Source organism: Protopterus annectens, chromosome 11.part0 (assembly GCF_019279795.1).
Source record: "Protopterus annectens isolate FY-2018-M chromosome 11.part0, PAN1.0, whole genome shotgun sequence".
Classification (NCBI taxonomy): Eukaryota; Metazoa; Chordata; order Ceratodontiformes; family Protopteridae; genus Protopterus; species Protopterus annectens.
This window is the reverse complement of record NC_056745.1, coordinates 475,784,857-475,810,133: the sequence shown is the minus strand read 5'-3', so window position 1 is coordinate 475,810,133 and position 25,277 is coordinate 475,784,857.

Below are 25,277 nucleotides of genomic sequence, written 5' to 3'. Positions count from 1 at the left end.
GGCCAAAAACACAGCCTCTGTGAGATCAGATGTATTCTACATGGGTTAAAACAGGAATTAGCGGCACCACTGGGTACTCTTTTTAGTCACAACCTAAGAACTGGCTTTATCCCAGAGAAATGGAAAACAACTACTGTCATACCTTTGCACAGAAGGGGTGTATTCATGGACCCGGGGAACTATAGACCCATTAGCCTGACCAGCCTTATCTGCAAGGCCATGGAATGAATCATCATGGACCTTATTAACAAAGACATAGGAGATCTCCAAATGCTCAACCCCACCCAGTTTGGCTTTGGCAAGGGGAGATCATGCCTGTTAAACTTGGTGGACTTCTTCAAGACAGTCACCAAAGCCCTGGACAAGGGTAAATCTGTGCATACAGCCTAAATAGACTTATCCAAGGCTTTTGTCACAATCGCCCACACAGCCATCATTGATAAACTCACTCAGATGGGTGTCAAGACCATATATTTTCAGGTGGGTTGCAAACTGGCTCACTGATAGAACTCATACAGTCAAAATAGAGGATTCCACCTCCTCCAACACACCTGCAAATAGTGGTGTTCCACAGGGATTGGTTCTGGGACCCCTTATATTCAGAATCTACTTCTCCAAAGTCCAGGCAAAAACTAAAGGTCTGTGGCTGACAGAGTTTGCTGATGACTGTAAAATGGTAGTGGTCATTGAGTCACCTAATGATGTGAACATCCTGCAAGAGGGACTGACACAGACTAATAATTGATGCCAAAGTCATGGTCTTAAACTAAATGCAAAAAAATGTATTATCATCCCCTTCAGCAAGAGAGATGTTCCTGCAAACTGCCATATCAGTAGCAATACCCTAAGTACCCAGTCAGTGGTAAGAGACCTGGGCACATAGGTTGACAGCAACCTTACCTTTGATCACCATGTCTCCACAGTGGTAAGAAGGGTATTTTATATTGCTCATCTCATAAGTAAGGGCGTTGCCGCCACAAAAAAAAAAGGTTATAACCCCTCTGTACTCTTCCCTAATCAGGCCAATAATAAGAGTACAATGCTCCCTTTGGTATGTACCTTTCCAAGCACCTGCAGCAATTGGAGAGACCACAAAGGTTCCTTAAAAGGAAATTCAGGGTCTCCAGCACCTGTCATATGTGGACAGACTGAAATCACTGTCACTTTACTCTATGTCATAGAGACTACTCAGAGGCAACCTGTTCCTTGCATATAAGGCAATGTCTGACCCTGCTTTAATGGGAATGCTTCACATTCACAAGTCAAATGGCACAGAGGTCACTCGCTCTATGGACCTTAAACTGGTATGCCACATCAACAGAACCTGCTGGAGGGATAGATTTGCCTCACAGAGGTTGCCTCACCTTTGGAACAGGTTCATGTTAAACAGAGCCCCTTATTGACCCTATTTAAGCACACTTTGGATGATTGGATGGGTAATCAGAAATTCACCCCGAGTTCCACCTGTGTTCCTCTTGGACAGGGCAATAGGTGCTGATTTTAATGTGTGCTTTAAATAGACACTCTTGGGAACAAGGGTTGAACTTGGCTAGGCTTGTAAGGGCCTTAGGGCCACTAGCCTAGTATCCTCCTATGATCCTGTAATCAATTATTTCCAGCTTTGTGAAATTAGGTTATGCCACCTGCTTACAGTAATGGTTCCTTTGGCATCAGATACCACCTCATGCTCTCTAACTGGAGCAAAATGGTATTAATAGCTCAAGAATGCTGCTGCATAACTGAGGCTGCTACTAATAACATTGCTACAACCTACATCTCCAATAATCTTGGTGTGCTCTGCCCTTTTATCGTCAGTCATACAAATGTGTGCAAATTCCTGCTCTGACAGCTATGAATCATGACTGTGTTCACCTTGCATACATTTATATATCACTGAGACCTCATTTCTCCTTACCAGTTTTCATTTGTATTACATTGTGTAGTCATCTGTATATCTCTTCTGTTATGCTTTTGTGCTCACATCACTACAGAGTAACATAGGACTGTGAATCACAACTACCCTGTACCAGTATGCACGCGACTGATCCCTACACAAATGTCCACTACATACTGTGCAATTCTTCTATGAATTCTGGCCATAGTGTATCATATAATATATTACATTGTGCTTGGAAACCGCATTACATTATATTTATATTACATCAGTCTGATGGCAGAAGGAAACAATTAACCAGTTCAGACCTCTTAACTGTCCTTATTTTGGAGGAACATTCCTATTTTCAGGCCTGATTTACCACTGCACAGGATGTCCAACTTTTGGGGGTAAATCTCTATTTTCAGATTTGATTTACCAACTTCACACAATTTTCTGAATCCTCCTCTTCATATGTGATTTTTGAAGCTGTCTAGTACACTGAAAACCACACTACATGACCAACATACTACTGGCAACAACAGTTTAAAGAAAGAGGACCTACATCTTACAAATCCCCTTTTCTGAAGAACAAAAATTACCATGTGTGGTAAGACTTTGCAATACAGTTCAATAAAGTCTACAGATTTCTGTTTGATAATATGCTTATATTTTTGATTATTTTTGTCACTCTGTTTTTAAACATGTGCAGTATTTCACATTCCTACTGTAAATGTGAAGCTTTATGTGCTGTTTGGTATTCAGATTTTTAAGCTAATTAGATGTCCAGATGTTTAGCTGGATGTTTCTATTTTTCTATGATCCTTCTTCCAATTTTCAATGTCTGAAGGTTGACAGGTAAGAACCCATCTAGTCTGCCCTTAAAGAGAAACTAATATTCCACCTACCCACCTCCCTCCCCCTTAACTTTTCTAAACCTTATGTCTTCTTAAAATCCTTTATGGATTTCTTCTCCATTACTCATTCCAATCGACCATTCCATATGAAAACAACTTTCTCTGTGAAGAATTACTTTGGCAGATACAAAAACAAGAAAATTCCTACAACCTGTCAACTGTGCCACTATCCTTGTCATTCCTGTTCAGGCTGACCCACTGACACATCAATGTTATGATACTGTTTATTTGTTGACCCCATTGCCCTCTGCCAGGTCAAAAGCCGGAACCACTTTTGCTGGTCAAAATCATCAGTCACCTCCTACTTTTTCTTCATTCTAGAGGTTGGGATTCCCAAGTCTGCTCCTGGCAAAGTCAAGACTCCAGTAAGTATAACCCTTTTCATTCTAGCCCACCACATTTATTCTATCTTCCATTCCTTTAGCCTCTTTTAAAATGTCTGCGGTTCATACACTGTACTGATCAAGCACCATTCCTTGTTTCCTTCACTTCCTTAATCACCAAGGCACCTACATTAGGTTCTACCTCTCACCACTCTCTCATTTTGTCATAGATTCATAAGTTCATAGGTATTTACTAGGCTATTGATCTATGGGGGATCTTAAGAAGCCTAGCCCTACCTTCTCATGGCAGTTTTTAGGCCTTATATTTTGTGAAGTAATAACCCATAGATGGGCAGAACAAGGATATGTTGGTACATTTTATGTTTTCCCGATCCATGAGGGACAATCGTGTTAAACAGGGGTGAATTTGCAGTTACCCATCCATTTGTTCAAATTACACTGGAATAGAGTGAGATAAGTATGTTGCATTAGGTGGAGTAGTAGATGCCTCCATAGAAGTGGAATTTTCTGTGATACATACCTATCCCTCCAACATGTTCTATTTATGTTGCAGAATAGATTGAGATCCCTCGAGCAGGTGTTTATGCCACCAATGGATTTATGAATGTGTAATAGGCCTGGTCCATTGAGAGTCTATATACAAGGCAGGAATTACCTCTCAGTAGCTTGCATGATACTAAAAATAGGTACAAGGCTTTGAATTGTTCTACATAGTTATTATGATTTAGGACCTTGACTTTCTTAATGAGGAAGCATTGTGGTCATTGCAGTTGTAACAAGTGTTTGGACAAGTGCGTACTGAAAGGAGCATTATACTCAATGATAGGCCTAGTGAGTGCCAAGTACAGTGGAATGATTACATCCCTGAAACTAGATGCCATACCTTTAGACAAGCTTTGTGATGAAGAAGGACTTCCTTACTATTGTGGATATGTAGTCACAATTTGTTGTCAACATCATTTCCCAAATCTCTGGCTACAGGATCAGTTTCCAGGGGTGTGTTCTCATGTGATGATTACAAGAGGAGTCATGCTTGTCAAAGGATATGAGTATGCATTTCTTGGCGTTTAGCTTTAGTCCTTGGTTTTGACACCATCTATTAATTTGGGACAAGTCCTCTTGGAAAATCATAGTATCCTCTGTGATGTTTAAGATGGCACCAAGTTTGCAGTCATCTGCAGACTTAGTCAGCCACAAACCCTTAACATTAGCTTTGACCTCAAAGAAATAAATCCTAAAGAGGAGTGGCCCAAAGACTGAACCCTTGGGTACACCACTAGTAAGCAATGTATTTCGGCTTTTCTCGGTTAGGGGGTCGCCACAACAGAACTCCGGTCTGCTAATGATTGGCAGTGGATTTTTACGGTGCCGAGTTGCCAGCCCGATGCCCAACCTTCAAAGAAGACACACCCATTCATGCATGCACCTACCTGCATGTTTTTATACATCACTTGACCATGGGGAGGACATGCAGACTCCACACAGAAGGCGCTCCAGCCGAGAATCGAACGTGACAGGCCTTTTTTAAGAGGTGGTGTGACCCACCTTTATTTCCCAGGTTCTATTTGTGAGACAATTTGCTATCCAATGAGGTACATAGGGATTTACATTTAGGTTGAGGAGTTTATCTATGATACCTGAGTGTGGAATGGTTCTAAATGTTTTTATTAGGTCTAGATATTGCGTGTGTGTTTGTACTGATTTGCCCTCATTCATTGCTAGAGTAACTTTTTTGAAGAAATGAACCCAGTTAAGTAGGCAGGATCTGCTCTTGACAAATCCAGACTGGCTTGGGTTGAGAGTCTGCAGGTTAACTATATCCTAACTTATTAATTCTGTAATGATTAATTCCATAACCTTACAGATGAGGTTGGTCAAGCTTATGGGTCTATAATTAACTGGTCCATTGAAGCCCCAACTTAGTGCAGGGGAATGATTGTCGCTGTCCTCCATTCATCCAGCATGAATTCTGTTTTAAGGCTAATATTGAATAGTTTCTACTGGAAGTCTAACAAGTTATGTTTCAGGCTGACATGTTGGCAGCCTGGTGTGTTGCCCAGTCCCAAAAGAAGCAGTGTTCTTGGACAACATGTGAAGGGTTTTCTCCTCCTCCCTTTCCTCCTCCTCACTCACATTTAATGCTGTCCTTCATGTACCTCACTACTTCACCACCCCTACAATCATGATTAAATAACACAAATATCATAAGAGAAGATATATTGAGGTCCCATGTTGATTATAATTTTGAAGTTCTGGAACACACATAATATTCTAGAAATTGCTATCAAAATAGAATTTTAATGGGCAATGCAACAATTGCTATAAATGCCAATTTCCAGCCAAAATAATAGAAATAGTGGGAAGGATTCATAAGCAATATCCACAAATGCATGGTGTGGTATATGGTAAAAACCATATGTCAGAGCCAGATGTACTTCACAGATATATGCCACCTCACCTGAGAAATAATGTACCACTATGTACCTTGAAGAGGGTAGGAATAGAGTAAGCACACTAATGGAGGTGTACAGCACTGACTGGGATTCACAAACCTATTAAATACAACAGAAGCTGTGTAGAGGAGGCAAAGCATTATGGGTGTGCTATTGTGGATGAACAGCAACTAATATAGAAGATGGACGCTACCACATATTCAGTGTTGTTGTGCTCAGAAATACTTTACTGTGCAATAACATCCATAGACAGCAAAGTGATAAGGTTTTTAACAACAATTTTTGTATGTGGCAACACTAGAACACCCTGCCTCTCACACAAACACAGTGCTGCAGCCATAGCCCACACACAGTGACTCATCTAGGCTCCAACAGAAGCCACATCTGCAAAAGAAAGCAACACTGCTCCATGTATATGGCAAATGAGGCAAAAATCATGAATCACTGGACTCTGTGCATGCAGAACAAAAAGAGGTAATAATGCTTTGCCACCATCCCCACTGGTACTATAACCATTCTTAGTTGGCATAGCAAAGAACAACACTATCTAAATATATTGATATTCAAGTACCATAAGAGGGGTAGCCCATAGTCTAGTATAATGTAAAACTCCTGACGTAAGACTAAAATGTTGTGCCTATATAATGCAATCAATTCTAAAAAATGATATGCCAGTCAGAATATAACTATTAAATAATGTAATGCTGAAGATAGTGCAAGTTGTCCGTAATGTCTTCCACCTATGTGTCTGCCACCTGTACTTATATATCCACCTTTAACAAGGACCAGAAATGTAGAGAGTGGACTAATAAAACATCTGGTGGGAAATTGAAAACAGTTTAAAAATTATGATTATTACCATTATTATTATTACTATAATTATTATTATTATATTATTCAGATGCCAAAAGTAGTGGATTCTGCCTGTTATGCGATGTGCATATCTTTCACTGGCTCCTGTTCTTAGTGTGGGCACCTAGACATGCATCAGAGAATTGTGATCCTGGTTTATTGTAAGTAAAGGCACATTTGCTTCCCCCTCATTATTATTAAGCCATACAAGTATTCAAAATACCCAGTAACTGACTGCTAACCCTGTCTGTATGTGATCTCATACTAAGATGATTCTGTTTTATGAATTGTTTTAATATCAGGACAACATACAAACAAGGGTTTGTACAAGGTCTGTACACCATAGTATCTGTTGTTAATGATACTGTGAAGTTGTTTTGCTAATGTCAGGAAGATTTTACTAAGGGAATCAAGTCAGCATTTTCACTCCCAGTGAAGGTACTTATACTGTAGTACTTTGTTAATTATTTATATTTTATCAAAAACAATGGTATAGTTAATTGTCTGGATATATTAACTCCAGTAAATGCTGTTTCATAAACAGGAGGCAGGAAATCCCCTCAATAGGTTCTCATGATATTGAATATGTGTACATATACTGTACATCATAACCATCAACCGCCTTTTTTTCTGCTTTTTTTTCTACATGGGGTCGGGGTGTTGTGTCAGCTGTCACCATCTCTCTCTTTCATGATTCGGTGCCACTCTACTACATTCTTTGACAATTATGCCAAACTGCTACAGGTCTTCTCTCACACAATCCATCCCTCTCTTTGCTGGATATCCTCATTATCTCTTACTTTCTTCCTGTCTATCCCAAATCTTCACCAGACTGCCTTCTGCTTTCCTGCACATGTGCTCAAACCACAGCGATTGGCACTACTTTAACTTCTGCTGCTTTGATGTCATTTCTTCATTTGTGTTACACTCTACATCCTACATCCCATCTCAGGCGCTTCATCTCCATCACCTCTAGCTTCCTCAACTGCTCTGCCTTCACTGCCCAGGTTTTTGTATCATACAATAGTACTGGTTGCACCACTGTTTTGTACACCTTACTTTTCAGCTTCTTTGGCATTCTTCTGTCATACTCTATCCCTGAAACTCTGTGCCATTTGGCAGCAGCCCCTCTAATTCTAGCAGCGTTGACCTTCTCTTACAGATTTCCCTTCACTTCAGCCACACCTCCCAGGTACTTAAAGCTGTTAATTGTTCCATTACTTTCTCAGCTATCTCAGGTCACAGCTTTTTGTGATTTCCCCCATTTGCTGCCATTACAACTGTCTTATCTGTAGTCAGTTTCATTCCATGTGTTTTTAGTTTTGTATTCTATTCCCCTATCCTTTGCTGAAGTTCTAGCTCAGAGTCTGCCTGTAATGCATTGCCGTCTGCATACTTAAACTTTATTGATCTGTTTCCCCTGATTTGTTTGCTAATGTAGTCCATCCTCAGTGTGAACAACAGTGGGCTCAGAGCTGAACCCTGATGTGCAATCACTCCCACAGGGGAGCCCCTCTGTGAGTCCCAACACTGTCCCTACTTGTGTCATTGGGTCCTTGTACATAGCTTGCACTAATTCTACCAATGTTTCTGTAGTGGAAGTATAGGTCTCTAAATTGTGGTGCTGCATGTTTTGCAAATGTGTAGAAGAGTCACACAGGACAGGATCATTTGATACCTTTTTTAACTAAACAGAAGCTCCCCTGCAGACTGTATGAAACTGAGAATAGGGATAGTGCTTTGAGATATTCTGCATAGGACACAGAACTGATTTTCTTATTGTGGAAGCATAATTGTTTTTTGAGTTGGGTCATATGTTTTTATTTCAGGTACATGCCAAAGGGGGCACTATATTAAATTATGGGCCTAATAAGTGTGGTGTAGGTAGGGATGATAACATCTATGGATCAGGAGGATATGACTTTGGTAATTAGTTTGGCTGGATAGGAGAATTTCCTAACTATTACAGAGACATGTTGTACAAGGACAGCTCTCTACCAATAAAGGTAACCAGATCCTTAATAACTGCTTCAATTTTGTGAGAGAATACCTTCTAAGTAGTAGGCAAAGGACACTAGTATTTTCCAATGGACAAAATGCATTTAGCTTTAGACCATGGTCCTAGCATCATGAATGTGGATGTGATAAACCCTCTTGTATGATTCAGGAATCAGCAGGGTAGTTAGTTATAGCCCCAAGTTTGCAGCCATCTGCACATTTTGTCAACCAGAGACTCTTTTCATTAGCTTGAAAATCAGAAGTGATACCAGTACAGTGCCCTGATAAACACAGTTGGCAATATGTTTTTTGCTGGTGAGGCAGCCCCTGATCTTAATTTAATGAATTCTATCCATAAGCCAGTTTGCAATCAAGTAGGTTACATGCAACTTAGTTTGATTAGTTTGCCATAATATCAAGAGAGCAGGACGGTGTCAAAGGCCTTAGCTAGATCGAAGTATGCTATTGCAACATTTTTCCCTTGGCCAAGGCCTTGGTGACTACTCCAAAGAAGGTCACAAGACCGAATAGGCAGAATCACCCTTTCACAAACCCAAGTTGGTTTCAGACAAGGGATTTCAGGCTGCCAATAAGCTCATGAGATCTATAATGAGAAATTCCATTATCTTTCAGAAAAAGCTGGACTATTCAGAAAGTAGTTTCCTGGGTCAGTATGTGGGCCAAACAAAACAGAAAATAGATCCCACAGGTAAATTCCATTTAGCAAAATACATACAGTTAAAAAGACTTGCCTGGAATGGGCACCATGCCGGAGATTTAAATTACAGTTTCATCTTTAATTCACACTTAAATGACAACAATAACAACACACACTCTTCCACATATAGCTTTTTCAGATTATTATAAAAAGCCCCCAAATTTCTTTAAATAGATGCACGTTACACGACCTTCCACCAAAACTTATTGGAAACATTTGTTTAAAGCAACATAATCAAGTAAATATCTAGATTAATATATATTTAAATTTACTAATGTTTCAAATTTATGCTTTTTAAAACAGGTTTTAAGGAGAAACAATCATTTATGACTGATGATTTTGTTGCTTCCAGTTCTACAATCCATTTGTACACCACTTGTACAATGTAGTCCATAAAACTCCCCCTCTTTGATTTATTTTCACAATTTCAAGAAGTATAAAACTAAGACAATGACTAGGATCCTTTGATATTACATGTTTAGCAAATTCCTTATTATTATTTTTTATTATTTTTATTTCATTTATATGTGCCTGAATTCTCTCCTTTAATTGTCTGTTTTATCTACATTAAAAGCTTGAGGTCATGGTCAATCAGCAAGATACAAGATGCTTAAATTTACAATTAGCTTAAAATTAATCTGCATAAATGAAAACCCCCACGGTCAGCTCACATATCCATGCTAGGGGCTCCCCAAGTTGCCACGGAATGAAAGGGCTGATAACCAGTAGAAAGGGGCTGATGGCCAAACGACATGGAAGGAAAATATGTACAGGAAAAAAAATCTTTTTAAGCTGTGTCTGTAAAAATCAGGTGTATAAGCATCTGCCTCATCCTATAGTTCTGCAAACACACGGCTAAAGCAGCCAAACATATGGGACAAAGATACTTGTATGGCTACAGCTATAAGTAAGCAAATACAGGCTGTACAGCAGGAGAATGGAAACTGTTGCCAGAAATGAAGCCTAGGGTCAAATTGTGCAGTGTGTGATTACTGGGGAAGCACCAATAGCTTCTTTACTGCAGTTCTATGCAAATGTGCGATATGACAGCCCAGATATTTGCAGACAGCAGCTGTGAATGCTTAATTAGTACTAAAGAAAAATCCATAAAAACTGTTGAATACAATGAGTAAAACATCATTTCTGAATATTAAGTAGTGTTTTCAAAATTACATGGGGAAAATGCTTGCAGATTTGAAAGGCATCAGAAAAAATGCATGAGTACTATTTAATTCATTGCAAATTCAAAAATATGAAATACAGGGTGCTAAAGCAATAGTAAAGTCTGGACATTGCTGTCAGACTGATGCCTTTAAGAGTTATACTGATTTTTATGAGGGCTTAAGAATCTTGAAGACAATATCTTATCATATCAAACCATCACCAGACGTAGTACCAGTCTTACATGATCCATGAAGAGTATCTGTAGCTCTAATGACTGCAGCTCAAAAACATGGAATCATTTGGTGTGATAGTCAGCTAGAACCTACCAAATGGTCCAACAAGATGATGACTGTGGTTAAGCGAGATATAGTCAGGGTTTGCACAGATTCACAGGATCTTGACAAATAGATTCAAAGGGAGCATTATCCCTTTGGTAGTATAAACATTGGCTCTAGGTGATTTGGTCACATTGACTAATTTTGATGTGATGTCCCAATCCCAGGTAAAATTTGGAAAAAGGATGGTAATGATGATGATGATGATTATCCCTAACAGACCACTGAAGATGTTGGTTCCTCTCTCCCCAGTTCAAAGTTCTTCTCAGCACAGGATGCAAAACAAGGATTTCAGTAGATTAAATATGATTGCGCAAGCTCAAAGTGGCAAACATTTAAAGCACCCTTGGGTAGATACAGATTTTTAGGCATGCTATTTTAGATTTTTGTGGTCAACAGAAGTTAAGAATAAGGTGACTAATTTGACTGAGGGACTAGAAAGTGGTGTAAACATTACTGATGGCATTCTAGACTGTGGTGTTACAAAGCAACAACAAAACAACAGATCGATTAAACTGTTAGACACATTATGACCACACGTCTTAAAGCTAAACAAGGCGAGTGTCAAATCAGAGTTATATGCTTGAAGTTTGTGAGTCATTCACTTATTGCACATGGGTTATAGCCAGACACCGACAATGTCTATGCCACAGTAAGCAAGTATATTCCTAGTTTGCAGCCCTCATTAATAGGATTCCTGCAGATGGTACAATATCTGTCTAAGGCCAGAAATAACTGTACCTCTAAAAAAAGCTGAAAAGTATGCAATGCTGAGATGTCAGAGGAGCAGGCTAAAAGCTTTGAATTAATAAACAGGCTATTATCTATTGTACCAGTGCTAAAAAATAAACTTGTGGAATTACAAACTACATTGCAAATGCATCCAAGGTAGAAAATGCTATGCTGTCCACACATCAAACGCAATGACAGAGGCACAAACCACATATTCGTGATTAGAAAAAGAGATGTTTCCAATAGCTTTGGACATCAGAAATTTCATGAATGTGTTTATGGAAACATAACTAAACAGAATCTAATCACAAGACATTGTAAAATATTTCAAAAAAAATGTTATGTAAGGCATCAGTTGAATTACAAGTGGTGCTGTTACTATTTCAGAAGCATGATTTGGAAGTGTGGAACAAAGCAAGACAACTGGTGCATACTGCAGATATACAAAGTAGGGCTTATCTAATACTGCAGATATACAAAGTAGGGCTTATCTAATACTGCAGATATACAAAGTAGGGCTTATCTAATTCAGCCTAAGGAAGTTTTGCTGAAAGAAAACTTAAAAGCTGTTTGAGTTATGACTTCCTGGGAAACTGCAGGAAAGAAAAATTGCAACTAGAGAGGATGGAGAAATGCAGCTGTTGTGAGGAAATCATGATGTCAGGGTGGTAAGAAATTGTGAAGCAAATTCATACATTAATCAAGCCATATTTTACATTTAGAGAAGAACTACTCTTTATACAACTTTTTTGTTCAAAGGAGAGGAAGTTATCATTCAATCTTAGTTAAGAAACAAAACACTGCTCAAGTTACACAAATCTCATGTATGCATGTCATAATGTAAAGTGACCATCAGAAATATAATGCATTAGCCTGACAATGCAAATAAAACAAATGGTGCAAATTCCTAGGAATCAAAAGCAGGAGGAGGAGTTACTTCCACATGAAATTCCAACATTGTCTTGGATAAAGTTAAAAATCAGCTCATTGCAATACAATAACACAAAGTTCAAACTTTGTACTTATTCAAACTATAAAAATCCAGAATTCATTCAGTTTAAAGTAACTACAGCTCCCTCTGTTCAGAGGTTCATAGGTAAGTACTAGGCTAGCTGCTCTTGAGGACTATTTTAAGCAAAGCCAATATTCTTTTTTGTGCTCGAAATAACCTTATATGGTTATAGAGTGGCCTTACCCATCTCATGGCTGATAATTATATAGTACCCTTAATGAGAATAACTGGGATCATACCACAGATAATTTGAGGGGACCCATGCATGGGATAAAGCATCTGGGAGCTGCTCCCCATCCATTAGTAGCAAAGGAGTCAGTTCTGGGATAAATTCTCTTTTTCCCATCCATAGATCCAAGCTGTACTTGAATATGGATAGGGACTAACTTTATTTTATGTGGATAGACAGGCTGTTCCACAGCAGCAGTATCCTCTGTGAAATATATCTGTCCCTCCAAACCATTCTGTTGATGTTGCAAAAAAGGTTTAGATCCCTAGACTGAGTTGCTCAAAAGGTCAACCACCTTGATAGGTTCATAGATTCACAGGTAAGTACTAGGCTAGCTGCCCTTGAGGACCATTTTAAGCTTAGCCAGTTTCCCTTTTTGTGCTCAAATTAACCTATCCCATTTGGTTAGACATTGGTCTTACCCATCCCCCATGGTTAATAATTATATATTACCCCTAATAAGAATATCTGAGATCACACCATAGGTAATTTGAGGGGATCCATGCATGGGATAAAACGTTTAGAAGCTGCCTCTGTCCATTAGTAGTACAGGATGCAGTCCTGGGATAATTTTTCTGTTTCCCATCCAGATATATGGATGAACTTTATTTTATGTGGCTGGGGAGTCTGCTTCAAAACAGAGGTATCCTCTGTGAGATATACCTTCCCTCCAAACTGTTCTGTTGATGTTGCAAAATACATTTAGATCCCTTGACCGAGTGTTTCTGATGGCATTTGATTTGCTGATGTGTAGTAAATCTGTCAGCTTTGGGTTGGAAGATGCCTTGTATGCCAGACACAGGTCACCTCTTAGCAGTCTGTAGGATACTGGGTATAGTAACAGAGCTTTGAGTTGATCATGTAGGACATGATGTTCAGGCCTGATATCCTTTTAGTAAGGTATTTCTGTGGGTGTTCCAGTTGTTGCATGTGTCAATACATGCCAAACGATGCATTATATTCAATGACTGGCCTAATGAGGGCTGACAAAAGGGGGACAATGACATCAGTAGATATCTACACAATCCCATTATTTATAAGCTGTGCAATAGCAAAGGACTTTCTAACAAGAATAGACACGTTTGTCAAAAGTTAAGTAACTGTCCACATAAGGTCCCAAAACCCAAACAACTGGGTCAAGTTTTAGGGGAGTATTGTCAATGTAGTAGATCTCTGGGATAGGTGCTTCCCAAAGGATGCAATAATGCATTTTTTGGCATTTAGTTTCATACCATGATTTTGGCACCAGTTATTTATTTGGGACAAACCTTCCTGCAGGATGGCTAAGTCATTTGGGGATTCAATGTCTGTTCCTAGCTTGTGATCATTTGGAGATTCAGTGACTGCTCCTAGCTTACAGTCATCTGCAAACCTAGTCAGCCAGAGCCCTTTGGTATTGGTTTTTACTTAAGAAATATCTATATCAAACATGAGAGGTCCCAGCACAGAACCCAGGGGTACTTAACTGATGTCTGGTCTCTTTGTAGAGGTAAGATCTCCTATTTTGATTATCTACATCCCATCTGTGAGCCAGTTAGCTGATTCTGTGATTAATTTGTTTGGATTTTTTTTATGAATCTTGAGATACCACAGATGACTAATATCAGACAAAATCCTCCAGCTCACTTATGAATTTGAGTGTTTTAAGTAGAATGGGATTTCATACACTTCACATTAAGTCTGAGGTATATGTAGTCAAATGGGCAGGTTGAGAGTATGATATAAACAATGAAATATATCTTAAAAGCTGTGATTTATCCAACTAGAGGGATTGATACCCTAAAATACTGGAATGCAGGAATGATTCATTAAAGGAAGCTGAATTATTGCCAACCCAATTACTGATGGGGAGAAAAGTCAGCTCAAAGTTTCCTACGTCATTCTCATTATTAATACTTGAGAGCTCTGCTAACTACAGAGCTACTGGGACTTAAATGTAAAAGAAACAGAAGACACAAGAGAACATAAGTTGTATTGTTAAATTAAGGCAAAAGAGTAAGAATAACTCTAGACCATAATTTTAGGTAACAATTGAAGACCCAAGGAGCTGTAACACTTATCACCCAAATCTGAGACCACACATATTCCATAGCGATGACACATAGCTGTATTGAATAAAATAAAGACATTTATTAAAGCTTCCAGAACAAATACTTGTATCAGAGAGTTATCTAAATGCAGGTGCGGTCAGAAAATAACTGGGTGAGGCTGCAACAAAGACTAAAGTAAACCAGTTTTCATCTTGGAGTTATGACCTCTCTTTTGAATATCATATGAGAATAGCTGTCAGGAAACTATTTTACTTAGCACAGCTAATTGCCAAAGGAATATCACCAAGGTCCAAAGAAGTGATCATCCCCTACATTTAGCATTGATCAGGCAAGTTTTTGAGTGCATCTCCTTTGAGATATATCTTACTAAACATTTAAAGCAATTAGAAAGACTCCAGAGGTCTCTAACCAGATAAAGATCAAAGGCCTAATGTCCCAGAATTATCAAGATAGGCAGAAAGCTTTATCTTTTATTTAGTGTTGTAGTTGTTTGAAGGGAGATATCTTTCTCAGTTACAGTGTCATTTGAGATGCAGTTGTAGACCTTCTCCATTTCTGCAAGTCCAATATCTCCAACAATACTTGAACCAGGGGCACGCATCTTTACCAGAAGATACATAAAACACAGTGGAAGGAGAGTTTTTATATTCCAGCACCTCTCAAACCTCATGAATAAACATCCACTGCATTTCCTTTAAACATAAACTAAATGAGTCAATGGGTATCTACAAATTTATTTCAAGATTGACTGATGTAGCTCTCTTGAAGAATGGAGGTGCAGCCTGAGGGAGGGCACTGACAAGAAACAAATGGTCATAGGAATAAATGGCATTGGAATATCTATGAAACTATAACCAATGTCTTCTCAATGGTGATATCTTCCTCAAATGATGCTATCAACAAGCTTGATATCGCACTAAATCATGACATTATAAATAAACCTTAGGAGAGTTAACACTATACATGTTACAGAATACTGATTAATAAACCACTCCAATCAAGTTAGAAACTGTTGCAGTAATGAGAAAGTACTTAATTACTGAATTAGTGGCTATGTATTAAAAATGTTATTTGTTTGCCCAGTACAATGTTAAGGAAGCACAGACCAGTGAAATTAGTACCATGTGCTGTATATAGGAAGTGGCAGCATTTAGCTGAACTTTTTTCGTACCTTGGATGAATGTCAAAGCAACAGCAGTAAAATGTCTGCATAAATGGAAGTCCATGAATACTGCATGGTGATGACTTCAGTACAAATTAAGCTCAGCATGATGAACTCAATCTTGTTTGTTGTTTTGATGTTATATGGCACAAAAGTGACAAGATTTTAGGTAATACTAAATTAGTACGATGTCACAGAAACCTGCAAGAATATGAAACAACAGTATAACAGCTCCACACAACAGACATTATAGTTAGACCATGAAGTGAACAGAAGTAGCCACTTCAGCTGTGCCACCATAATCACATAATTCTACTGCAACACTGCTGCATGTAATATAAAAGGGATATGAAATGCTCTGTGATACTGCCAGTCCAGCTATTTGGAATTTTGTAAATAATCTTGTCATTTGTGAATATTAATATGATTCATATGCTTGTCTTACAAATCTAAGAGAAATGTATGTTATGTACTGAGCTACAAGAATGTAACTACAGTGTATCCTACTGGAAAAGAACAGAAATGTATTTAAACTATATACCTGTGCAAATGCATGTTTTTAATAGTAGAAGCTGGAACATACAGAGGTAACTTGCAAAACTTCAAGAAAATAAGTTGAAAAATAAAGTGTTAAAATATTGTGTTATCTCTCAGTAAGCATGCAGAATGTCTACAGCTAGAGGTTTTCCTATTGTCTTGAAACAGAAATAATTACTAAGTTTCAAATGTAAAAGTGTTTAATTGTTTTACGACTTCCATTTCTGAGCAAACATCTGAGAGATATGTATTTTCCACAAAGAAATGTTAAATTTTGTTAACTTTCTGTTAGTCTGAGAACTGAAGGCAGGTGAGAAAGAGTGATGTCATCTAGACTAACCTAGCAGTAATATGTGATATTAATTTAAGAACTCTCTCAGAGACAGAGTGTGCATTTTGTATCTTGTCTTGGACCTGGAAACATCCTGTCATCAGCACTTGCCTTGCTAATAGTAAGTAACCAGTGTACAGTACTTTCTTTTAGATATAGACAGGAATATAATAAAGATTAGTTTAGATGTTTTCTGTATTTATTTGAGACTGTCCTGTGATTCTGAACTATGTAGTTACTGTGTTTATTGAGTATTGTCTTGTCCTTTTAATATTTATTATTAAATATATTTAAACCCATCTTTGTGGCTATTTGTGAGACATATTTAAGCTCTTAGAGTACTTGCATATGTATTTGGTGACACCGTACAGGCCACTCTTAAATAGCCTTGCAAGTCTTGGCCACACTTACCATTTGGATAATAGTAACATTACACAGTAGGATTTGTCAGTTTTTCCCTTGGAACTAGACAAACTTTCAACTTAAGCACTCAAACCATTCACTTCTCAGCCTGGCACTTGCTCAAAACTCATAGCAAGCACTAATAAACCTCAGCACTAGACCCCCCTATACTGTAGAGAAAGACAAGGCTCTCTATTCGACCTTACCAGCCAATCAGTAAAACAGCTCACTGTACCTATCCAGGCATGTCCAAAGGGCAGTTTCAGGTGTACTCTCTGGTCTAACTGTTGAATCTGGGCATTTTGAGGCAATGTTACAACTGCCTCATGTACACAAACAACCCTCTCCTCCAACCACCAAACACTAATACATGTGAGAGATGCAATTATACAGCCAAACTGGAGGCTAAGCTCTCTCAACCCAAGACTGGACCAGGCAGTCAAGAGGAGAAGGGAATTACTTGCATCACACCACCAGTCTCACATAGACCTATGAAACCAGCACCAGCAAAAAAGCACACATAAATACACAAAAACATACTCAGAGGCTCTAAATAAAAATCTGCAAAAGCAACAGAGACCTCCAAAGCAGACATCCAAGCAACCTCCACCCCCCAACACAAACCATGAAACACATACTTCACAAAAGCAGTGTGCCACGCAATCACAGCCCTTAAGGCAAAATAACATACCCAACACACTAGTAATAGGTGACTATAATGAGGCACACTGATGTCCCACTCACTAGGCTGAACAAGGAGAAGGTTACGGTTAGCTGCCTGTCGGGTGCCAGGATCCGCCACATAACACAAGGACTCAAATACGACTCTGTCATTGTCCATGTTGGTGTGAATGACCTGAGCCATACCTCCCTGGACTACATGAAAAGAGACATGGAAGAGCTCTCTGATCACATAGCCCAGGCTGGTATGACCCTGAGTAGCATCCTGCCCTCACCAAGAATGATACCACGGTATAAAGAAAAAAATATCAATATCAACAATTGGCTAAGCTTCTGGTGTCATTCAAAGGGGATCCAGTGTCTGTCAGCCTGGGATGACATGCTCGACAAGCCACGCTGCTTTGCTAGAGATGGCTTGCACCTGTCACCCTTAGGCTTTCGGATACTGGCCAAGGCTCTTGCCACCCCCATAGTGCCTTTTTTAGGCAAGGTTCAAAAGACAAACCTACCACCATAAATAGCACAAGTAACAAAAAACTGAGGATAATGCTACTCAATGCCAGAAGTCTAAACCACAAAATGCATGCACTCGAGGCACTCCTCAGTATGGAGAAAATTGATATATGTGCAGTAACAGAAACCTGGTTTAAGGCTACAAAGAGCACCCCAGCACTACCAGGCTACAACTCATACCATACATTTCGGCCACAAAACCCGGACCAAAATACAAAAGGTGGGAGCGTATCCATATTCATCAAGGATACCCACACATCCAGGTTAGTAGCACAGCATGATGCTTCAGAGATCATCCACTTGAAACTAACAATGGCCAGAACTGCAATTCAAATTGTAGCTTGCTACAGATCACCCACCATGTCCCAGGATCCCCATTCCGCATTTCTGGAAACAATGGGAAAAGTAAAGGTCCTACCAAACACCCTGATATTGAGTGATTTCAATTACCAAAATATTTACTGGAAGAACTACTCAAGTACTAACTCCCTTGCCCAACATTTCCTAGAATTTATAAACTCAAATGCCCTGGATCAACTGGTCAACACCCCCACCAGAGGTGACAACATATTGGACCTGGTCATCACCAACATGGGTGACTGGTGTTCCACACCGGAGGTCAATCCCTCACTGGTTAGATCTGACCATAAACTAATCACTCTGGATATCCACATTCTGCCCCCACCCCCGGTCAAAGACACCACTGCGAAAAACTTTTCAAAAGCAAACTTCACGTTACTTAAGACCGAGGTGGAAAGTTTCAAATCCCCCATGCTAAAGGATAACGCTGCCCAAGCTGCAAAATCTTTTATTAATGCACTCTGCGGGCACCTACAAGAATGCATGGATTGTGCTATCCCAAACAAAACCAAGACTCACTCCTCCAAGAAAAGGAAACCAGTCTGGTGGACCCCTGCAATAAACAAGCTATACAATAGAAGGAGGAAACTAGTACAGAAAAGAGTAAAATCCCAAGAGGGGAAGACATGCCTGATCAGTATCAGCAAGAAACTATGATCCCTCGTAAAATCATCCAAGGATAGCTTCGAAAGAAAAATTGCCAAGGACTCCAAAGATAACCACAAGACATTATTTAGCTATGTCAAGAATCTAAGTGGCAATTCCCAGATCTGCTCGGAGTTAGTGTAGAATGGCACAAAATACACTGAACCGACTGATATCGCCAACATCCTGGTAGACAAGTTCAGTGCAAACTTCACCCCCCTCTCACTCCCAAAAGGGCCCATAACCATACCAGAAGAATGTAGTGCCCCTGAAATCACAGACACTCAGGTTAAAACTGCCCTCTCCAAATCCAAAAACACAGCATCAATGGGACCGGAAAGTGTCCCAGGCTGCGTACTACATGAGCTCAAAGATGAACTAACCCCTCACCTAAACACACTGTTCAAACTCAGCCTCTCCACAGGCTACATGCCCATAGAGTGGTGCACAGCAACGGTTATTCCTCTCCACAAAGGTGGAGCCACAACAGACCCTGGGAACTATCGCCCGATAAGCCTGACTAGCTTGGTCTGCAAGGCTATGGAGCGCATCATCATGGATCTCATTAACAGAGACATTGGGAACCTCCAAACACTGGACCCTACCCAGTTCAGCTTTGTTAAGGGCAGATCATGCCTCCTAAATCTGGTGGACTTCTTTGAGACAGGTCCCAAGGCTATAGACAAGGGAAAGGTGGTCCACACAGCCTACCTAGACCTCACAAAGGCTTTCAACACCATTCCCCATTCTGGTATTATAGACAAGTTCACCAGCCTGAACATAAACCCCTATGTCATGAGATGGGTTGCCAACTGGCTCACAGACAGAATCCACATGATAAGAGTTGATTGAGCTAGGTCTAACTCTAAACCGGTTACAAGTGGCATTCCCCAGGGCACAATCCTAGGACCCCTCCTGTTCGCATATACTTCTCAGAGGTACAGGCAAACACAGGAGGACTATGGCTGACCAAGTTCACAGACGACTGCAAACTAGGGGATATAATTGACTCTCCAGCTGACACAGACATCCTCCAAAAGGGTCTCACTGAGACAGATACCTGGAGTCAAAACCATGGCCTCAAGTTAAATGCCAAAAAGTGCATAGACATCCCCTTTGGAAAAAACAAAGTACCCACAAATTACCACATAGGTGGTAGTCCCCTAAATACGGAAGACAAAATAAGGGATCTGGGGACCCAAGTAGTTAGCAATCTCTCCTTTGATAATCACATTGCCAAAGTGGTTAGAAAATCCTTCTATGTGGCCCACCTAATCACAAAAGGGTTTGCATCCAGATCAAAAGAGGTCATTGTGCCCCTCTACGCATCATCAGACCCATCATAGAGTACAACGCCCCATTTGGGATGTGCCTTACAAGACACCTGCAACAGCTGGCAAGACCACAGAAGTACCTCACCAAGAGGATCACTGGCCTCAAACAGATGCCCTATGCAGCTTGACTGAAGAAACTCCAGCTGTACTTGGTTGCATACCGCCTACTCAGAGGTGATCTCTGCCTGACATACAAGGCCATGTCCAACCCAGAATTGATGGACATACTCCACCTAAAGAAAACCATATCACCTTGAGCCAAAAGCTCTAGGTATCTAAACCTCACCACAACAATAAATAGGATGTGCTGGAGGGATAGATTCCTGTCCCAGAGACTTCCCATGCTCTGGAACAAGATTACAATCTACATTAGGCAGAGCTCCTCATTAACACTCTTCAAGAGAAACCTTGATTAGTGGATGGAAAACAGGAAGTTTACTCCGGGGATCACTTCAGTGGCTCTGCTGGACACAGGCACAGGGAACTAATCTAAGGGGCGGCGAAAGCCAACACATTCCAGCTAGGCTTATAAATGCTTTTGGGCAGATAGCCTAGTACCCACCTATGGACCTACAAACTTTAGAATAGCTGATAAAGAGCTGGCTGGTGGCGGTGATAACGACCTTATATTCTGGGCAGAAGGGGGCAGAGCTAGTAAACTTGTGCCATCCTTCCCCAGGAGTGTGTGTGTGTTTGTATATCAATCAAATCTCAAAGCGAGTGTGTGTCAGCTACTTGGGCAGGGACACGAAGCACTGGCTGGACAGAGAGGGTGCTGGAGGTCTTAGCTTGGCCACTTGGCTGAGATCTTAACCCTATAGCTGTGCCAGTGGGGAGTCTTACTGGGGATCCAGAGAAAGAGTGAGAAATCAGCCCCAGACTGACTGTGATCTCTGTGTGCTCTCACGGGAAACTGTACTTTACAGTGTGTGTACTTGTCATCCTTCCAATGTGTACGTCCCTCACTGGTGCTAGTGGTGAGGTTTGAGGCTCCTTGATTACTGGGCCAGTGCAGGGGCGTCACATTTTCCATGAGATTTTTCTGCTGGTTACTGCTTAGCACTGTTGGCTTCGCCTTATTTAAGTACTTGAATTCACACTGAAGGTGTACTTATATGAACACTCTGTTCTGGCATTAATAACTTTGGAAAGGGGGTGATAGGACAGCCATCACAAATGAGACAGTAGAGAAAGGATATACAAAAAGAACTTATTAAGAGGGTTGTGCTTGAGAAGGTGTGAGAGAATGGGTAATATTTTCTTTGATGGGGACAGACCCCCATTTTTGCAAGTATATTTTTATAAGGGAAGTTGGGGAAGGAAGAAGGGCATAGCTTTTAGGATAGAGGGTTAAGGAAGAGTTAAGTAATTTGTGATAACGTAAACATAAAGGACAGACAAGACTGACACAAACAATATGTTGGAGGGAGGGATACAGTCATGTAGATGGGTGTACAGACACAAATGGGAGTATGATGATGAGGGCCTCATGCATGGTATCATCCACTCTGGAGAGTCTCAAACATTCCCCTGCCCTGATGGTCCTGGCTGGGCTGACCGCAATGGTGAAGGGTTAAGGCCTCTTGTGACTTGGTGGTCAGAGCTGACTGTGACACCGAGTCATTGGACCTGTGGGGGAGGGCACTTTAATATGAATCCTATTACCTCTCTGTTGTCCTCTCTACTGCAACACCCCCAGGCCCTGAAGCTCAGGGTGTAGGATCTCCAGGCTGTAACACCTCAGTGTGCCTACTTGGGTGAAGTTACTGCTCCCTCCTCTGAAGTGGTCGCTGGGCAAGCAAGGGGGTTGGCGCTACTTTCTCCTACACCTCAGTTAATTGTGGGTGAGGTACTGCAAGTTCTACTGGACCTGCAGAAATAGGGACAAAAGGGAAAGAAAGAAAGAAAAAGAAAGAAAGAAAGAAAGAAAGAAAGAAAGAAAAAGAAAGAAAGAAAGAAAGAAAGAAAGAAAGAAAGAAAGAAAGGAAGAAAGAAAGAAAGAAAGAAAGAAAGAAAGAAAGAAAGAAAGAAAGAAAGAAAGAAAGAAAAAGAAAGAAAGAAAACAGAAAGAGTGAGAGAGACATAGAGACAGAGAGATGGAGTCAACAACATGACTTAAAAGAGTTTAATAGTAAATGCCATTATTTCGGAGACAAAAGTCAGAGCAGTAATATTTTTATTCAAGAATGTTAAACTATCATTAACCAAATATACAATTGCAATTATTTTAACAGCAAATAATGACACTAAGAAGGGGTGGCTAGTGGTACTGGCTACTAGCCTATAGCCCATCCAACAAAACCATAGCAAATATGTGTCAAATTTCATTTAAAATAAAAAAAAATAGTCATCACTCCAATTTCAAGCAATCGGAACACCATGCCTGCAACTGATCATGCATAGATTTCCACATGCTGTTAAAAAATGTCAGTATCTCGACATGGCTGTTTTTCAAAACAGCTGTGTGTTATCGCAGGCCTTTCTACATTTTGGAAATGGCAGAACTACACTTCAAAGAAAGTGGACCTGGCTGTTATATGAAGTAGCAAAAGATAGTTCCTATGGGTTCAGGCTGTCTCAGGTGACTGATGCAGCCTGAAAATGGAATAAAGTGGACAGGGACCTGTTTTTTGAACATGAGGAAATAGTTTTATTTATTTACTTTTTGCGTTTAGTTAAAGTTGTCATTATTTATGTACTTACTTACTTATATTATATGTGCCAGCAAGGAGTCCCAGGACCATAAGCTTCAAATATTGAAATAATCAGGGAAAATTAGGGACACTTTTGAAAATATCAATATTACTTAACCTGAAAAGTTCAAATGAAACAAATGTCTGCACCACAAACAGCTAAATGCAGCTTGACCAAATTAAAAGATCAGATAAGCACAAAGTCAGGTATAGCAACCATGGAAAAAGGGTAGAACATTCAAATAAAACCAAGTAAAAACTTTAACAACAAATATATAATACAAGGAGAACACAAATAAAATGTATAAAATCCTAGAGCTCAGAGATAACTGCTTTCAGCATAATGCCTTCTTCAGATCTTTCAGGAGCACAGAAAACTGCTTGCATTTAAATAGTTCAGGAACTTTCTTGTACCTGAAAGAACCAATAGAGTTTAAGTTTATCTCCTTAGTTTCCTCCCTTTTAATAGGGGTTTTAAATGAGCCATTCTATTCTGCCCTGGTAACTTGGCAGCTTATAAATCTGCAATCCACTTTAGTTCAATTATTTCAGTTCTGTTAACTAGGTCACCACCTCTCGGACTTTCCATTATAATTTCCAGTGCCATGAAGTGGAATTTGTGACCAGGATGAGCAGAAATATGTTTACTTAAGGCATTAGTTTTATTATGAAGCCTTAAATCATTTAAGTGATGTAGGATTTGATCCTTAAAAGGTCCATTAGTCTTTGACACATAAAAAAAACAGTGCATGAATTACAGCATGCACTGTATATAATGTTTTTGGTATTACAGTCTGCATATGTACCAAGTATATATTTTCTCCCAATAGTTAGATGTTGGAAACAGTTTCTAGAGTCAATGTAGGTAGAAGCCTTACATCTCTTGCAGGGGAGTATACCATTGCGTATGGTAGTTGACATAGCTCTAATTATGTGTTTCTTTTAGCATAATATCCGTTTCAAGTTCTTTTTATTCTGAAGCAAAACCAGGGTTTGTTACCAACAATACATTTAATATTTTCATCTGCAGTGAGAATTCTCCAATTGTTCCTTATGATTTGGCATACCTACTTAGCATCATTACTATATGTCAGTAAACATCTGAGTCCTTCGGCACAGTTTGTGTTTCTTACTACTTTCTCAGTTTCATCTCGCTTACTACCATTCTTAAAATAAGGTTGGTCCCTAGTATGCCTAAGTGCCCTGCTTTCCAAAATTTTTTCTTGAATTACTTCATCTTTATAGCCTCATTGTCTGAAGTCTTCTCGCTGCCATTCTAACGCATCATCATAATTCTGCTCATTCGTACAAATCTTGGAGATTCTTAGAAGTTGTCTCTTCGTAACATGTGGATAAACATGTCTTGGATGCGTACTAGTTCTGCACGGGAAATGGTTCCTCCAGCAATCCTTCTTGTACATATATGTATCTAGGCTGCCATCTATTCCTGTTTGAAGTATGACATCCAAGAAGTTCAGTTTTGTGATGGCGCTATTAACTTCAAATTGTAGGAAGGATGTGGTGCTGCTTAGATAGCCTACAAAATCCATTCATTGTTCTGCATCACCATCCCACAGAAAAATATATCATCCACAAATCTTTTGTAATAGGGAATGTGTTTCAACCATTGATTCATCATATTGAACACATAAGCAGATTCCCACTGGGTCATAACTATGTTGGAATAACTGTTAGCACACAGTGTGCCCATCACTATTCCCCAACTCTGCAGATAGTACTTATGACCATACGTGAAAACATTGTTCTCTAGAATTAACTCTAACAGTGGACAAATTTGAAAAATTGTGTTAGTATCAAAGATTTGTAATAAGCTGAAATAAATTCCTGGAAGATTATTTATGTATTTATTCATTTACCTGATTGCAAGCAGAGACCTGAGGTGCACACAGTGACACAAGTGGCTTTTATCGTGATTACATC